The sequence below is a fragment of the Nomascus leucogenys genome, chromosome 4, assembly GCF_006542625.1.
Source record: "Nomascus leucogenys isolate Asia chromosome 4, Asia_NLE_v1, whole genome shotgun sequence".
NCBI lineage: Eukaryota > Metazoa > Chordata > Mammalia > Primates > Hylobatidae > Nomascus > Nomascus leucogenys.
In genome coordinates, this window is record NC_044384.1 from 127,417,125 (window position 1) to 127,430,760 (window position 13,636).

Sequence of the window (13,636 nt, forward strand, 5' to 3'; positions counted from 1 at the left end):
AAAAAGATGCTGTACTTATCAATGAGAGGGTTTTATCCCCTACACCCTGGAAGTATTTTTCTAAGTATTAGGATAAGGAGAATGGATGCTCCAGAGAAGGGAATGAAAGTCAGATAAGAAGTGGATACAGAAAAGCCCCCACTCCACATAATGGTTCACTCTATTTTTGAGGAGCTTATTCTCTGTGGAGCTGAAGGTCAGTAAAATGATATTTCAGATATAGACCCAGTCTCTTGCCTATTCTGAGTCTCTTATTGTCCAATCTTAATAATATCTAATATCTTTTCATTCATTTGGAGAAGAATCTAGTAGGAAAAAGGGTTATGTCTACATGTAACGAGGGCAGTCTACGCAATAATGTATACATAAAAATCCAAAACAATCAACAACAGAAACCATCTGGCCAAGATACTTCATTGAATAGAGTGGAAAAAATATCTAATGCCACCTGGAAACCGTAGTTGAATTTTTTTAAGTGCTGCATTGATTTAATAACATACTAAACAGATATTTTTTAAAAAGTAAGAAAGAAAATAAGAAAAGTTGCATGACAGTTCAATAAATAAAAATGCTATATGAAATGCCTCATTATTTTCAATACTCTTGGTCACAGTTAAAAAAGAAATCCTACTTTTTCCCTGGGGTGAGGGGAAAAAAAAACATCAAACACAAAACTTGCTCTAACAACAGGGCATGCTATCTAAAGGAACAATATATATTGCTGACTCACAAATTTTCCCATTCAATCTTCCTGTTTATTCTTTTGAAAATCCACTTCAGTGAGAATTCCTCCCAGCAGTGCAATCTCTCCTAGTATGAGTTCATTAACTGACCATTCTCTTAAGTTTTCTTTTATTTTTCTTTTCTTTTTTTCTTTTTCTTTTTCCAAGAGGAGTCTATGGCCCTCCATCTCTCCTCCTCCCGGGTTCAGGTGTTTCTCGTGCCTCAGCCTCCCGAGTAGCTGGGACTACAGGCACACGCCCGGCAAATTTTTGTATTTTTTGTAGAGAGAGGGTTTCACCACGTTGGCAAGGCTGGTCTTGAACTCTAGCCTCAAGTGATCTGCCCACCTCAGCCTCCCAAAATGCTGGGATTACACCGCCCCAGGCATCTCCTAAATTGTCTATCCTACCATGTAGCCAATACTCAGAGGAGACTTAGAGACCCAGGTGGGTCCCTTTTCAACAATCAACTCTCCACTCAGCTTCAGTTTATCAGGAGCTCTCCTCCACTGGTGAATTCTCCAAGTGCAGTGCATTCTTCCCTCGCTGGGAAAGTCACCTAGACCAGTAATTCTCAAAGTGTGGTCACTGGATCAGCAGCATCAGCATCACCTGAAAACTTGTTAGAAATGCAATTTTTCAGCCAGGCACGGCGGCTCAGGCCTGTAATCCCAGCACTTTGGGAGGCCGAGGCAGGCGGATCACAAGGTTAGGAGATCAAGACCATCCTGGCTAACACAGTGAAATCCCATCTCTACTAAAAATACAGAAAATTAGCCAGGTGTGGTGGCACGCGCCTGTGGTGCCAGCTACTCAGGAGGCGGAGGTAGGAGAATCGCTTGAACCCAGGAGGTAGAGGTTACAGTGAGCCGAGATCGCACCACTGCACTCCAGCCTGGGTGACAGAGTGAGATTCCGTCTCAAAAAAAAAAAAAAAAAAGCGATTTTTCGGGCTCTACCTCAGATTTAATGAATCAGAAAATCTAAGGGCAGGGCCGGCAATTGGTATTTTAACAAGTCCTCCAGGTGATTCTGAGGCACTCTCAAGTTTGGGAGAGCACCAGCTTAGAAAGTCAGTAGCCAGAAAATTGATCAGCCGTGTACTCCAGGGCTTACAGGCCAATGTGACTAAGTATATAAGGTTAGTGGCTGCCTCCCTTCAGAATTTCTGTGCCACACCTTCAAGCAACCAGTATTTCTGCCCTATAGTATGACAGGTTAGAATTTTAAATGCAAAGAGCACATTGCTTGGGTTTATGATTCCAAATCTTCTTTCAGGCCTGGATGGATTTCTGCCTATAGACTCTAGGACAAACCTGCTATTCTCATAATGAACACTCCTATTATGCTTATCACCAATGAGCTCCCAACCCCGCTTTTTTTTTTTTTTTTTTTTTTGAAACAGGGTCCCTCTCTGTCACCCAGGCTAAAGCGCAGTGGCGTGATTATAGCTCACTGCAGCCTCGAATTCCTGGGCTCAAGCAATTCTCCCACTTGAACCTCTCAAGAAGTTGGAACTACAGGTGTACACCACCATACCGGGCTAATTTTTAAAAAATTATTTGTAGAGATGAGGTTTCGCTGTGTTGCCTGGGCTGGTCTTGAACTCCTGAGCTCAAGCCTTGGCCTCCCAAAGTGCTGGGATTACAGGTGTGAGACACTGTACCTGACCATGAGCCTTTACTAATTATCTATCTATAGATGTATGTATCTACATTCTGGAAAACAAATTTACTTCTTGCTAGGTGCGATGGCTCACACCTGTAATCCCAGCACTTTGGGAAGCTGAGGTGGAAGAGGATCACTTGAGCCCAGAAGTTCCAGACCAGTCTGGATAACATTAGCGAGACCTCGTCTCTGCAAATAATGTTTAAAAAATTAGCTGGGCACGGTGACACGTGCCTATAGTGCCAGTTCCTTGGAAGGCTGAGGTTGGAAGATTACTTGAGCCTAAGTGTTAGTGGTAGAGGCTCCAGTGAGCCCTGATCACGCCACTGCACTCCAGCCTGGGCGACAGAACAAGACCCCATCTCAACAAAAAAAGAAAAAGAAAAAAGAGTTGATTCATTGATCAACTTTTTTTTTTTTTTTTTTGGCTAATCAGAACCTCAGCCATTAACACCTTTCTTTCATAAACTAATTTCTTCCAACTGCCTTATCAAATTTTGTAGATTTTTCCCTTTGCTAAGATTTAATTCATTATTTTTGAGTTGGCAATAAATCTTACTATGTTTAGTTTTAGCCATTATCAGGGGTTTTTTTTAACAATAATATTCATTATGAATTTGATATTCTTTTAAAGCCTGATGGCTTCTGCTTCTTTTTTATCTAATTCACGAGGTAGGAGGATCCATTGGGCCCAGGAGTTTGAGACCAGCCTGGGCAGCAGAGCAAGGCCCTGTCTCAAAAATAAAAAGAAAAAGAACTGAGAAAGCTTTAAGATCACCTTCAAGGTACAAAGGGAAATAGAGGGTGGATTGGATTGGAGCAGGTCCTGCTGAGCAATCCTCACAGACTTACTTTGCCATTCTTTCGGGATTTAGAAATCACTTATTGCATGGATCTCTTAAGCAATCTTCTGTAGATTAAAAAAAATGTAGAGATAATAAGTCTTCTGATATTCTCTGAAAGTTTCTTTTTCAAGAGAGCTAGAATGGATGCTTTCATTTAAAGGAGGGAAAAATACCTCTGAAAAAGGCTTTATTTTCTCAGAAGATGGGCAAGTTGTGAATAATCACCATTGTGGTTAGTGTTAATTCTTGCAGAGTTGGACCTTGTAGGTCAACCAGATCCCTTTCTTTTGCTTTATAAATTGAGTTGAAATAGTTCCTGCTGACCCGAGATTGCTGCCAGCCTGCCCAGAAGTGCCACCCCTGAAGGCACTGTATAATGAGACGATCCACAGGGCTGATCTCAGCATAAAGAAAAGTTCAAGCTGGGACTTAAATTTTTAACACATTTGCAGTACGAAAGCAGAATAGCCAGAGGAACTGCAACAGAATGACATCATTCAAATAACTGAATACTCAGTTTAATCATTCAAATTCCCAGTATCACAAGAGACATATCATTATGACAGCATGGCCCGCAGCTGCCTAAAATGTGTGTTTCTTACTTTATACCCATGGCAGAGCATAGGATACAATTATTTTTGGCTTTTCGTTTTGGTTTATTGGAGTGATTTGTTTGGGGGTGAGAAAAGGTGAGATGACGTTTAGTTTTTTTTAATGGAAAAAAGTTTCTGCATATATGTGATGGAACAAAGGAAGGGAGGAATGAATGATAAACACATACAGACAAACCTTCCTCCATTTCCTTTGAACTAATATAAAGTTCAGTTCATTACCTTGCCATTCTTTGAGCTAAATTTAGAAACCTCTTGCTATGGTCTGAATGTGTTCCTCCAAATTAATACGTTGAAACTTAATCACTATGTGATAGTATTAAGAGGTGGGCCGTTAGGAGTTGATTAAGTCGTGAGGGCAGAACCCTCATGAATGATATTAGCCACATTGTAAAAGATGTTGAAGCATCCTGGCCCTTTTTGCTCTTCTGCCACATGAGAATGCATTAGCCAAGGCGCCATCTTGGAAGCAGAGACTGGGCCCTTTACCAGACACCCAACTTACTGGTGCCTTGATCTTGGACTTTTCAGCTCCAAAGTGTGATAAATAAATGTTCTTGAAGCCGCCCAGTCTACGGTAATTTGTTATCGCAGCACAAAGTGACTAAGACATCCCTCAAAAACCAATTTTTACCCCCTTAGGGGTGATATCACCCCCTTGAGAATGCACGTATAAAAAAGCAGGACCAAAAGAAAGTGGGGAGTAGGAGTGGGGGAGATAGGCACAGGAATTCTTTGCATGTAGATGCTTCCCCTAAACCCCATACGTGATATAAGCTGATATATATGTACAACAGGGTTTTCTCAACAGTGGTGCTATTGACATTTTGAGGTGGACAGTTCTTTGCTGTCTGTGCATTGTAGTATGTTTAGCAGCATCCCTGGCCTCAATCCACTGGTTGCCAGTGGCAATACCACCCACTTCCCAGTTGTGACAACCAAAAATGTCTCTGGACATTGTCAAATGTCCCTGGGGGACAAAATTGTTCCCCTACCCCATCGAGAACCACTGGGATAGAGTAATTTACAAGAAACCAGCAAAAGTGAGGAAGAATTCTGGATGCGTGAGGCAGGAGAGAAAATAACTTCTGTGTGTGAGATTAAATGACAAATGCAGACAGCAGAACAATATTGTATTTGTTTTCTATTACTGCTCTAACAAATTACCACAAACTTAGCACTTAACACAATACAGAGATATGATCTTAACAGTTCCTGTAGGTCAGAGTCTAACAAACTAAAATCAAGCCATCGCTCTCTGGCTCTCATGATCTTCTGCCTCCCTCTTCCATATCTCAAGGAGCCTTGTGATTACATTAGGCCTGAAGTCTCCCCATCTCAAAGTCAGCTGATTTGCAACGTTAATTCCTCTTTGTTTTATAATGTAACATAGTCACAGATTTCCAGTATTAGGAGTGGACATCATTGGAGGGGCCATTATTCTGCCTCCCACAAATACATATGGAGTGATTCTATTAATGTTAACATTGTTGACTCCCAGCGTAGAGAAATCAAGCAAATTTTGGAGGAAGAGGAAGAATTAAAAGTGGAACACACTGCTGGTTTTTGCTCTTTCCTGTGAGAGGCACCAGTGATCTTCTCTGCCAGTTTCCTTCCTAAAACTATAGAAGTTACTTTTTTTTTTTTTTTTTTTGAGATGGAATTTCGCTCTCGTTGCCCAGGCTGGAGTGCAATGGCGCCATGTCGTCTCACCGCAACCTCCACCTCCTGGGTTCAAGCGACTCTCCTGCCTCAGCCTCTCTAGTAGCTGGGATTACAGGCATGCACCACCACGCCTGGCTAATTTTGTATTTTTAGTAGAGATGGGGTTTCTCCATGTTGGTCAGGCTGGTCTTGAACTCCTGACCTCAGGTGATCCGCCCGCCTCGGCCTCCAGAAGTGCTGGGATTATAGGCCTAGAAGTTATTTTGTAGCAAACAATAATAAATAGTCCTTATGCGAGATTAATTTGTTAGAGAGGTACACTTCAGGTCATTAAATCACAGGTTAAGTAAGGGACCTCTGTATATCATTTAGTATAGAAATTTATGCAAATAACTGGAATTTCATTATGTAATTTATTTCTTTGTTGAGTCTCCTTTAATTAAGCCCTGTTTTCTAGGCACTCTCACAGATGTTTAAAGGTTGCCTCCTAGGACTAACTCTAAACACCTCTGGCAAACTCTGTCACTCTGTGATCACTTCTGACTTCCATTTAGTTGTGAGTTTTCAGTTCCATAATTATATACATCTCATTGGAAAGAGAATGAAAAAATTCAAGCCACACTCCTTTCTAATCGCCTGTAGTCAGTTGGTTTTGGGGTAGTATAGCTTACAGAAGTTCTCCCCCATCTCTCCCCTCAAAATTAAAAACCAGCAGCAGGCTCTGCTGACTAATAATAAGCATCAATGCTCCAGACAAAGACTTGATAGAACACCCTGTCTCTGCCCAGTGCCCATAGAAAGGGGACAGCCTTTGGGGCAAGGAGCTGACAGTCAATGCCGAGTGTCTGAAGTCACTGGGTGGTTGAAGGCGAGAAACCAAATTTGGGTCTCATGACCGTTTGCTACTTCCTGAAACCCACCCTCTTCTCTACCTTTTTTTTTTTTTTTTATTCTCTCTCTCTCTCCTTCCTTTCCATTTCTTTTCCTCCCTTCCACTAATACCTATTGAGCATATTGGTGGACAAAACAAACAGAAAATGAATGCATTAAACTTAAAACCTCTGGGGTTGGAAAGGTGGCTAGATAAACAATAAGTAAAACACAAGAGCATGTCAGAAGGTGATGCTAAGGAGACAAATAAAGCAGGGAAGGGAGACAAGGAAGTGCCAAGGGCGAGGACGAGGAATGTTTAAATTTAAGTAAATAATCCAGGAAGGTTTTACTGAGAAATGGATGTTTGAGGAAAGACCAAAGTAAGTGAGGGAGTGAGCCACGACTATATTTGGGAGAAGAACGTCCAGGTAGAACAGGCATTGAAAGAGCCTAAAGCTGAACATACTTAATCCAATTTGAGAGACAGGAGGCCAGGGTGGCTGCAGAAGCAAAAGTACAGAGAAATGTAGTAGGAAATGAAATCAGAAACATAATCTTGTGATTGAAGGCAAGGTTGGTTTTTTGCCTGAAACTTTACCAAGAGTTTCAAACCACTTCAGAAAGCAGGTCAATGATGGAAATACTGTTTATGGTATTAGAGCCACTGATAGCATACACAACTGTATCAGGCTGCATACAGAAAGATTCTGAATACAGGTATAAACACCATCTTAAAGCTTCATTATATCCTGTGATCTAATTGTATCGAGATATTTACATATTGAAATACATATTGTTTTATTATAGGTTACCTTTATTTTGGCTGGCTGTGGTAGCTCACGCCTATAATCCCAGCACTTTGGAAGGCCAAGGCAGGAGGATCAGCTGGGCAACATGGCAAAATTCTGTCTCTACAAAAAAAAAAAAAAATAGCTGGACATGGTGGCATGCGCCCACAGTCCCAGCTACTCAGGAGGCAAAGGTGGGAGGATCACCTAAGCCCAGGAGGTGGAGGCTGCAATGAGCCATGATTGTGTCACTGCACAATTGTGCCTGGGTGACAGAGTAAGACCCTGTCTCAAAAAATAAAAAAATTAAAGAGATTATTTTTATTTTTTTCTTCATATTACAATTTGGGCATCTTATTGACTCTTATGATCATTATAATTATGAAATTACATTTATAGGTTAGTTATTGTCTGTAAATTTAATTTCATAATAGTAAAGAGGGCATTGTAAATTCGTATTATAAAAAGGGAATTGTGGGTCCTTTCAACCTCAAAATAAGATTGAAAACTGTTTGTATAGTGTAGACTTTCTGTCCTTTTTCTGGGTCTTATTTATCTTTTATTCTGAGGTTCAAAATCAATGGAGGGTTTCATGCAAAAGACTGCCATGATGTAACTAGCTTCAGAAACATCATCCTTGCTGCATTTGGGAGAACGAATTGCAGGGAATCCAACCCAAAGTGTTGGGCTTAGTAGGACCTTCCCCCTGCACTGCTTATTCCACTACATTTTTATCCCTGTAGCCCACCAAGGCTGTCAGGGTCTTGCTCAGCCTCTCACACACTCAGCTACCCCTTCTAGAATTAGCAAATACCCCCCAGGATGAAGCAGCTCTGAATGTGACACTATCTCTGGATTCCCCATGTTCTTTCAGATCTGGGTTCTGTAATTCTTCATTGGTTATTAGCTCTCCAATGCCTTTAAGTAGACTCAATATATATGACATATTCTATGTACATATAATTTGACCTGCCTTTCTAGTTGTCCCTGGAGTGTTTGTCCAGATTATCCATTCCACCAATTACTTATTCCATCATTATGAAAACTAGAAATCCTATCATTTTTTCCAATTAAAAAAAAGAAAGACTGGAAGAAAATAAACCAAAATGATAACATGGTTCTCTCTGAGTAATGAGATTCAGGTAATTTTTTATTGTCTAGATTTTTCAAATTTCCTGTAATTCAAAAATAAAATATCTCTTATGTGCTAGTATTATGTTTAAGAAGTCTAGGCATCCCACAAATTTTAAGTACATTGAAACATAGAGGTTGGGTGCAGGGACTCATGTCTGTAATCCCAGCACTTTGAGAGGCTGAGGCAGGAGGATCACTTGAGCCTAGGAGTTTGATAACAGCCTGGGCAACATGGGGAGACCCTTTCTCTCCAAAAAAATAAAATAAAATAAAATAAAATAAAAAAATTAGCCTGGTCTGGTGGCACATAACTCTAGTCCCTGCTGCTCAGGAGGCTGAGGTGGGAGGATCGCTTGAGCCCGAGAGGCAGAGGTTGCAGTGAGCTAAAATCATGCCACCACTCTCCAGCATGGGTGACAGAGCAAGACCCTGCCTCAAAAATAAATAAATAAATAAACAATTTTTTTCATGTAGTCCAAAACATGGTTTTTATTTTTATTTTATTTATTTATTTTTTTGAGACGGATTCTTGCTCCGCGGCCCAAGCTGGAATGCAATGGCATGATCTCGGCTCACTGCAACCTCTGCCTCCTGGGTTCAAGCCATTCTCCTACCTTGGCCTCCAGAGTAGCTGGGATTACAGGTGCCTACCACCATGCCCTGCTAATTTTTTTGTATTTTTAGTAGAGACGAGGTTTCACCATGTTGGCTGGGCTGGTCTCAAACTCCTGAATTCAAGTGGTCTGCCCCTCTCAGCCTCCCAAAGTGCTGGGATTATAGGCATGAGCCACCATGCCCGGCACAAAACATAGTTTCTACGGTTAATTTTAATTTTTGTTTTAAATATATTTTATTTTATTTTATTTTATTTTAAGAGATGGAGTCTCACTCTGTCACCCAGGCTGGAGCACAGTGGCACGATCTCGGTTCACTGCAACCTCCGCCTCCTGGGTTCTAGCAATTCTCCTGCCTCAGTGTCCCAAGTGGCTGGGACTACAGGCTCAGCGCACACTGCCATGCCTGGCTAATTTTTTGTATTTTATTAGAAACGGGGCTTCACTGTGTTGCCCAGGCAGGTCTTGTACTCCTGAGCTCAGGCAATCCACCCTTCTCGGCCTCCCAAAGTGCTAGGATTACAGGTGTGAGCCACAGCGCCCGGCTTTTTTTTTTTTTTTTTTTGAGACGGATTCTCGCTCTGTCGCCCAGGCTAGAGTGCAGTGGCGCGACCTCCGCTCACTGCAACCTCCGCCTCTGAGGTTCAAGTGATTCTCCTGCCTCAGCGTCCTGAGTAGCTGGGAGTACAGGCACGTGCCACCATGACTGGCTAATTTTCTGTATTTTTAGTACAGACAGGGTTTCACCATGTTGGCTAGGATGGTCTCGATCTCCTGACCTCGTAATCTGCCCACCTAGGCCTCCCAAAGTACTGGGATTACAGGCGTGAGCCACTATGCCCGGCTTTTCTTTTCTTTTTTTCTTTTTTTTTTTTTTTTGAGACAGGCTCCACTCTGTTGCCCAGGCTGGAATGCAGTGGTACTATCACAGCTCATTGCATCCTCAATCTCCTGGGCTCAAGCAATCCTTGCACTTCAGCCTCCCAAGCAGCTGGGACTACAGGCACACACTACCAAGCCCAGCTCACTTTTTTTCAGTTTTTTCAAGAGACAGTGTCTTGCCATGTTGCCCAGGCTAGTCTTGAACTCCTGGGCTCAAGAGATCCTCCTCCCTCAGGCTCCCAAAGTATTGGAATTATAGGAATGAGCCACTGCACCCAGCCTGAATATTATCTTAAATAATGTTGTGGGCTGGGTACCGTGGCTTACCCTGTAATCCCAGCACTTTGGGAGGCTGAGGCGGGTGGATCACCTGGTCAGGAGTTTGAGACCAGCCTGGCCAACATGGCGAAACACCGTCTCTACTAAAAATACAAAAAATTAGCTGTGCCTGGTGGCGAGTGCCTGTAATCCCAGCTACTTGGCAGGCTGAGGCAGGAGAATTGCTCGAACTCAGGAGGCAGAGGTTGCAGTGAGCCGAGATCGTGCCGTTGCACTCTAGCCTGGGTAACAGAGCAAGACTCCGTCTCAATAATAATAATAATAATAACAATAACAATAATGTTGTGAAAAATTTAAAGCAACTTACTATTCCTTGGAATAGTCTTCACACTTCATTAGGAAGTAAGCCAAACATATGTTTACTACTTATTCAAAATTAAAACTGATTTAGGGCAAGCTTTGTTAAAAACACTCTCGTGTATTTTAAGATATGTGAGAAGATTTTTTGGAACATCCTTGGCCTAGAATTTACAATATTTGGTTGCGTATTAGAAAATTGTTGTATGTAAGAGAGACTATATGTAATTAAATAATTATTCCTCTGGTACAGGGACAAATGTATTTTGAAACACCAAATTTAAATATTTACCTAAAACTGGTTAAGTTTTAATGACAGTTCTAAAACATCCAGTGAGATAAATAATGCAGAATTGTTCACTGGTTTTGTCATGCTTGAAATTGTGGTTTATTGATAATAAAAACGCTTTCAGAAAAAAATCCCAACTAAGGTGAGGGTAATGAAATCACTGTTATTTTGTGAGACAGACAATGTTAACGCTCACCCAGATCCCTTTGGATCTTTCTACTGTTTCTATGTTGCCCTCCTCAGCTTCTGTGTGCTTCTGCTTCTACTAGCCTTACCTGCAACTCTCCTGGAAGGCTTGCCCTTGAGCTATTGAAGCCACTACTGGAGCAAAGTGCCTGGGAGTTTACATTCTCCTCGGGTAGCCCCTTGCCCATGACTGACAGGTGCAAGAATATAAAAACCAGTATTCTTTTTGCCTGTTTGGTGTGTGTGTGTGTGTGTGTGTGTGTGTGTGTGTGTGTGTGTGTTTTGAGACGGCTGGAGTGCAGTGGCCTGATCTCGGCTCATTGCAACCTCCACCTCCTGGGTTCAAGCCATTTTCCTGCCTCAGCCTCCCCAGTAGCTGGGATTACAGGTGCCTGCCACCACGCCCTATTTTTTTTGTTGTTGTTGTTGTATTTTTAGTAGAGACAAGGTTTCACCATGTTGGCTGGGCTGGTCTCAAACTCCTGACCTCAAGTGATCCACAGAAACCAGTATTCTTGCCATGAGTTGGTACAAACTCTGAGGCATAACTTCACTCCGGAGTTCTCCTGTTGGGTCAGGAAGAAACAACTCCATGTACGACTTTGACTGAAATCACAATCTGACTTGGCTTCTCTCTTTTTTTTTTTTTTTTTTTTAAGCTTGAATCATACTTTGAGGCTTCTGGTTTTTTGGTCTGACTTACTCACGCCCCTGTTGGTTTCCCCTAAAAGCACTTCAGTAATAAAAAACTAGCACACAAATCTTGACTTGGAGTCAGCTTCCACATATGGCATTATCTCAAATTACAGTGTTTCTAGGAAAAAAAATTAGTATAAACTTTTTTCAAGATGCAACAGGATCTTTATTTTTCTGTACAAGCCAAACATGACACACATCAGAATTAAGAATGTAAATTACATTTTATATATTTACAAACTTAATGTCAGTTCACCAAGGCGTTATGGGGGATTGGAGGGTTACTGAGCACTAATGGTATTCAAATGATAACATTTATTTATTTATTTATTTATTTATTTATTTATTTATTTTTGGGACAGAGTCTTGCTAGGTTGCCCAGGCTGGAGTGCAGTGGTGCAATCTTGCCTCACTGCAACCTCTGCCTCCCGGGTTCAAGCGATTCTCCTGCCTCAGCCTCTTGAGTAGCTGAGACTAAAGGTGTGGGCTACCATTCCTGGGTCAGATGATCTGTGTGTGTGTGTATGTGTGTGTGTGTGTGTGTGTGTGTGTGTGTGGTGTAGAGAGAGAGAGGAGAGAGAGTGTGTCTTGCTTTCTTACCTAGGCTGGAGTGCAGTGGCAACAACATGGCTCACTGTAGCTTCGACCTCCCAGGCTCAAGCGATTTTCCCACCTCAGTCTCCTGCATATCTGGTACTACTGGCATGCACCACAAGACCAGGCTAATTGTTTAATCTTTTGTAGAGACAGGATCTCACCATGTTGCCCAGGCTGGTCTGGAACTCCTGGGCTCAAGCAGTCCTCCCACTTCGGCCTCCCAAATTTCTAGGATTACAGGTACGAGCCACCATGCCCAGCCTTGGATGATCATTTTTTGAATCTTTCTTTTTGATAAGCAAAACATCCTAGCTTAGTTAATAATCAACCTCGGGAAGCTAAATAGTATGTTTACACTCTCACAGAAAGAAGTTTCGTGATTTGATGACTGATAATTACATCATCCATCAGTTAATGTCTCTAACTAACTAGGACTGCCAAATAATGAACTTCTCTCCAAACGACAACGAGAATTGCCAATAAATGAGTTCAGATGTTCACAGCATGCCAATTAAATCAAATGATTTCATCAGTTTTGGAGAAGTGAGTTGCCCTTTGCCACGATTTCAGAGTGAGCTGAAGTGTGCGCTCCAGCTACAGCATTTCGTTAAGTTTGAATGCTTTGATTATGAGGTTTAATGTCACAAGCCAAATAAATACAGCATCTTTGGAGTAGATTTTTTTTTCTTTCCTCAGTTAAGAAATATAGAGACGTGGGCCTCACTATGTTGACTGGACTGGTCTCGAATTCCTGGCCTCAAGTGATCCTCCCACCTTGGCCTCCCAAAGTGCTGGGATTACAGACGTGAGCCACTGCACTCAGCCTTGCAGCAGATTTTTCTTTTTCTGAAGAAAACTTGAGCAGCATTTTATACTAAAAGGCTTTATTTTCAGTTTATTTTTCCTATATAAAAATAGGTTGAAAACTATATGTATAGTGATGATGTTCACTGCATCATTAATAAGAATAACTAAAATCGATAGACAAGCTAAATGTCTAGCCAAACTTCCCAAGGCTGAACTGGAATGATGTTGGGGCTGTGGAGAGTGTTGCTCGGTTAAAAACTGCCACGTGGATTTCATCCTGTTTAGGGCAGCTGATGGTCAAAGTGTAGCTTGTTGGTGCATGTCACCCCCTATTGGTATTTCAGGCCAGCTTGATCCTTCTAGGACAAATCCAAAGACTTGTTTCTTCTCTGAATGATGAATATTTATAAAACTGATTTCAACGATCCAACAGCTTGGCAAAAGATGCAGCCAAATTGCAGCCAATGGAAAACTAAAGGTCTCTTTCGACCAAAACCTTTTTTCTTAGAAAAGGTGTTGTAGCAGTTCATTCTTTTACAGTTTCCACCATTGGGATAAAACCCTTATCAAAAACTTATAAAAACCTAAAATCGCCCTGACAAAGGAAGTGGTAATTATACAAT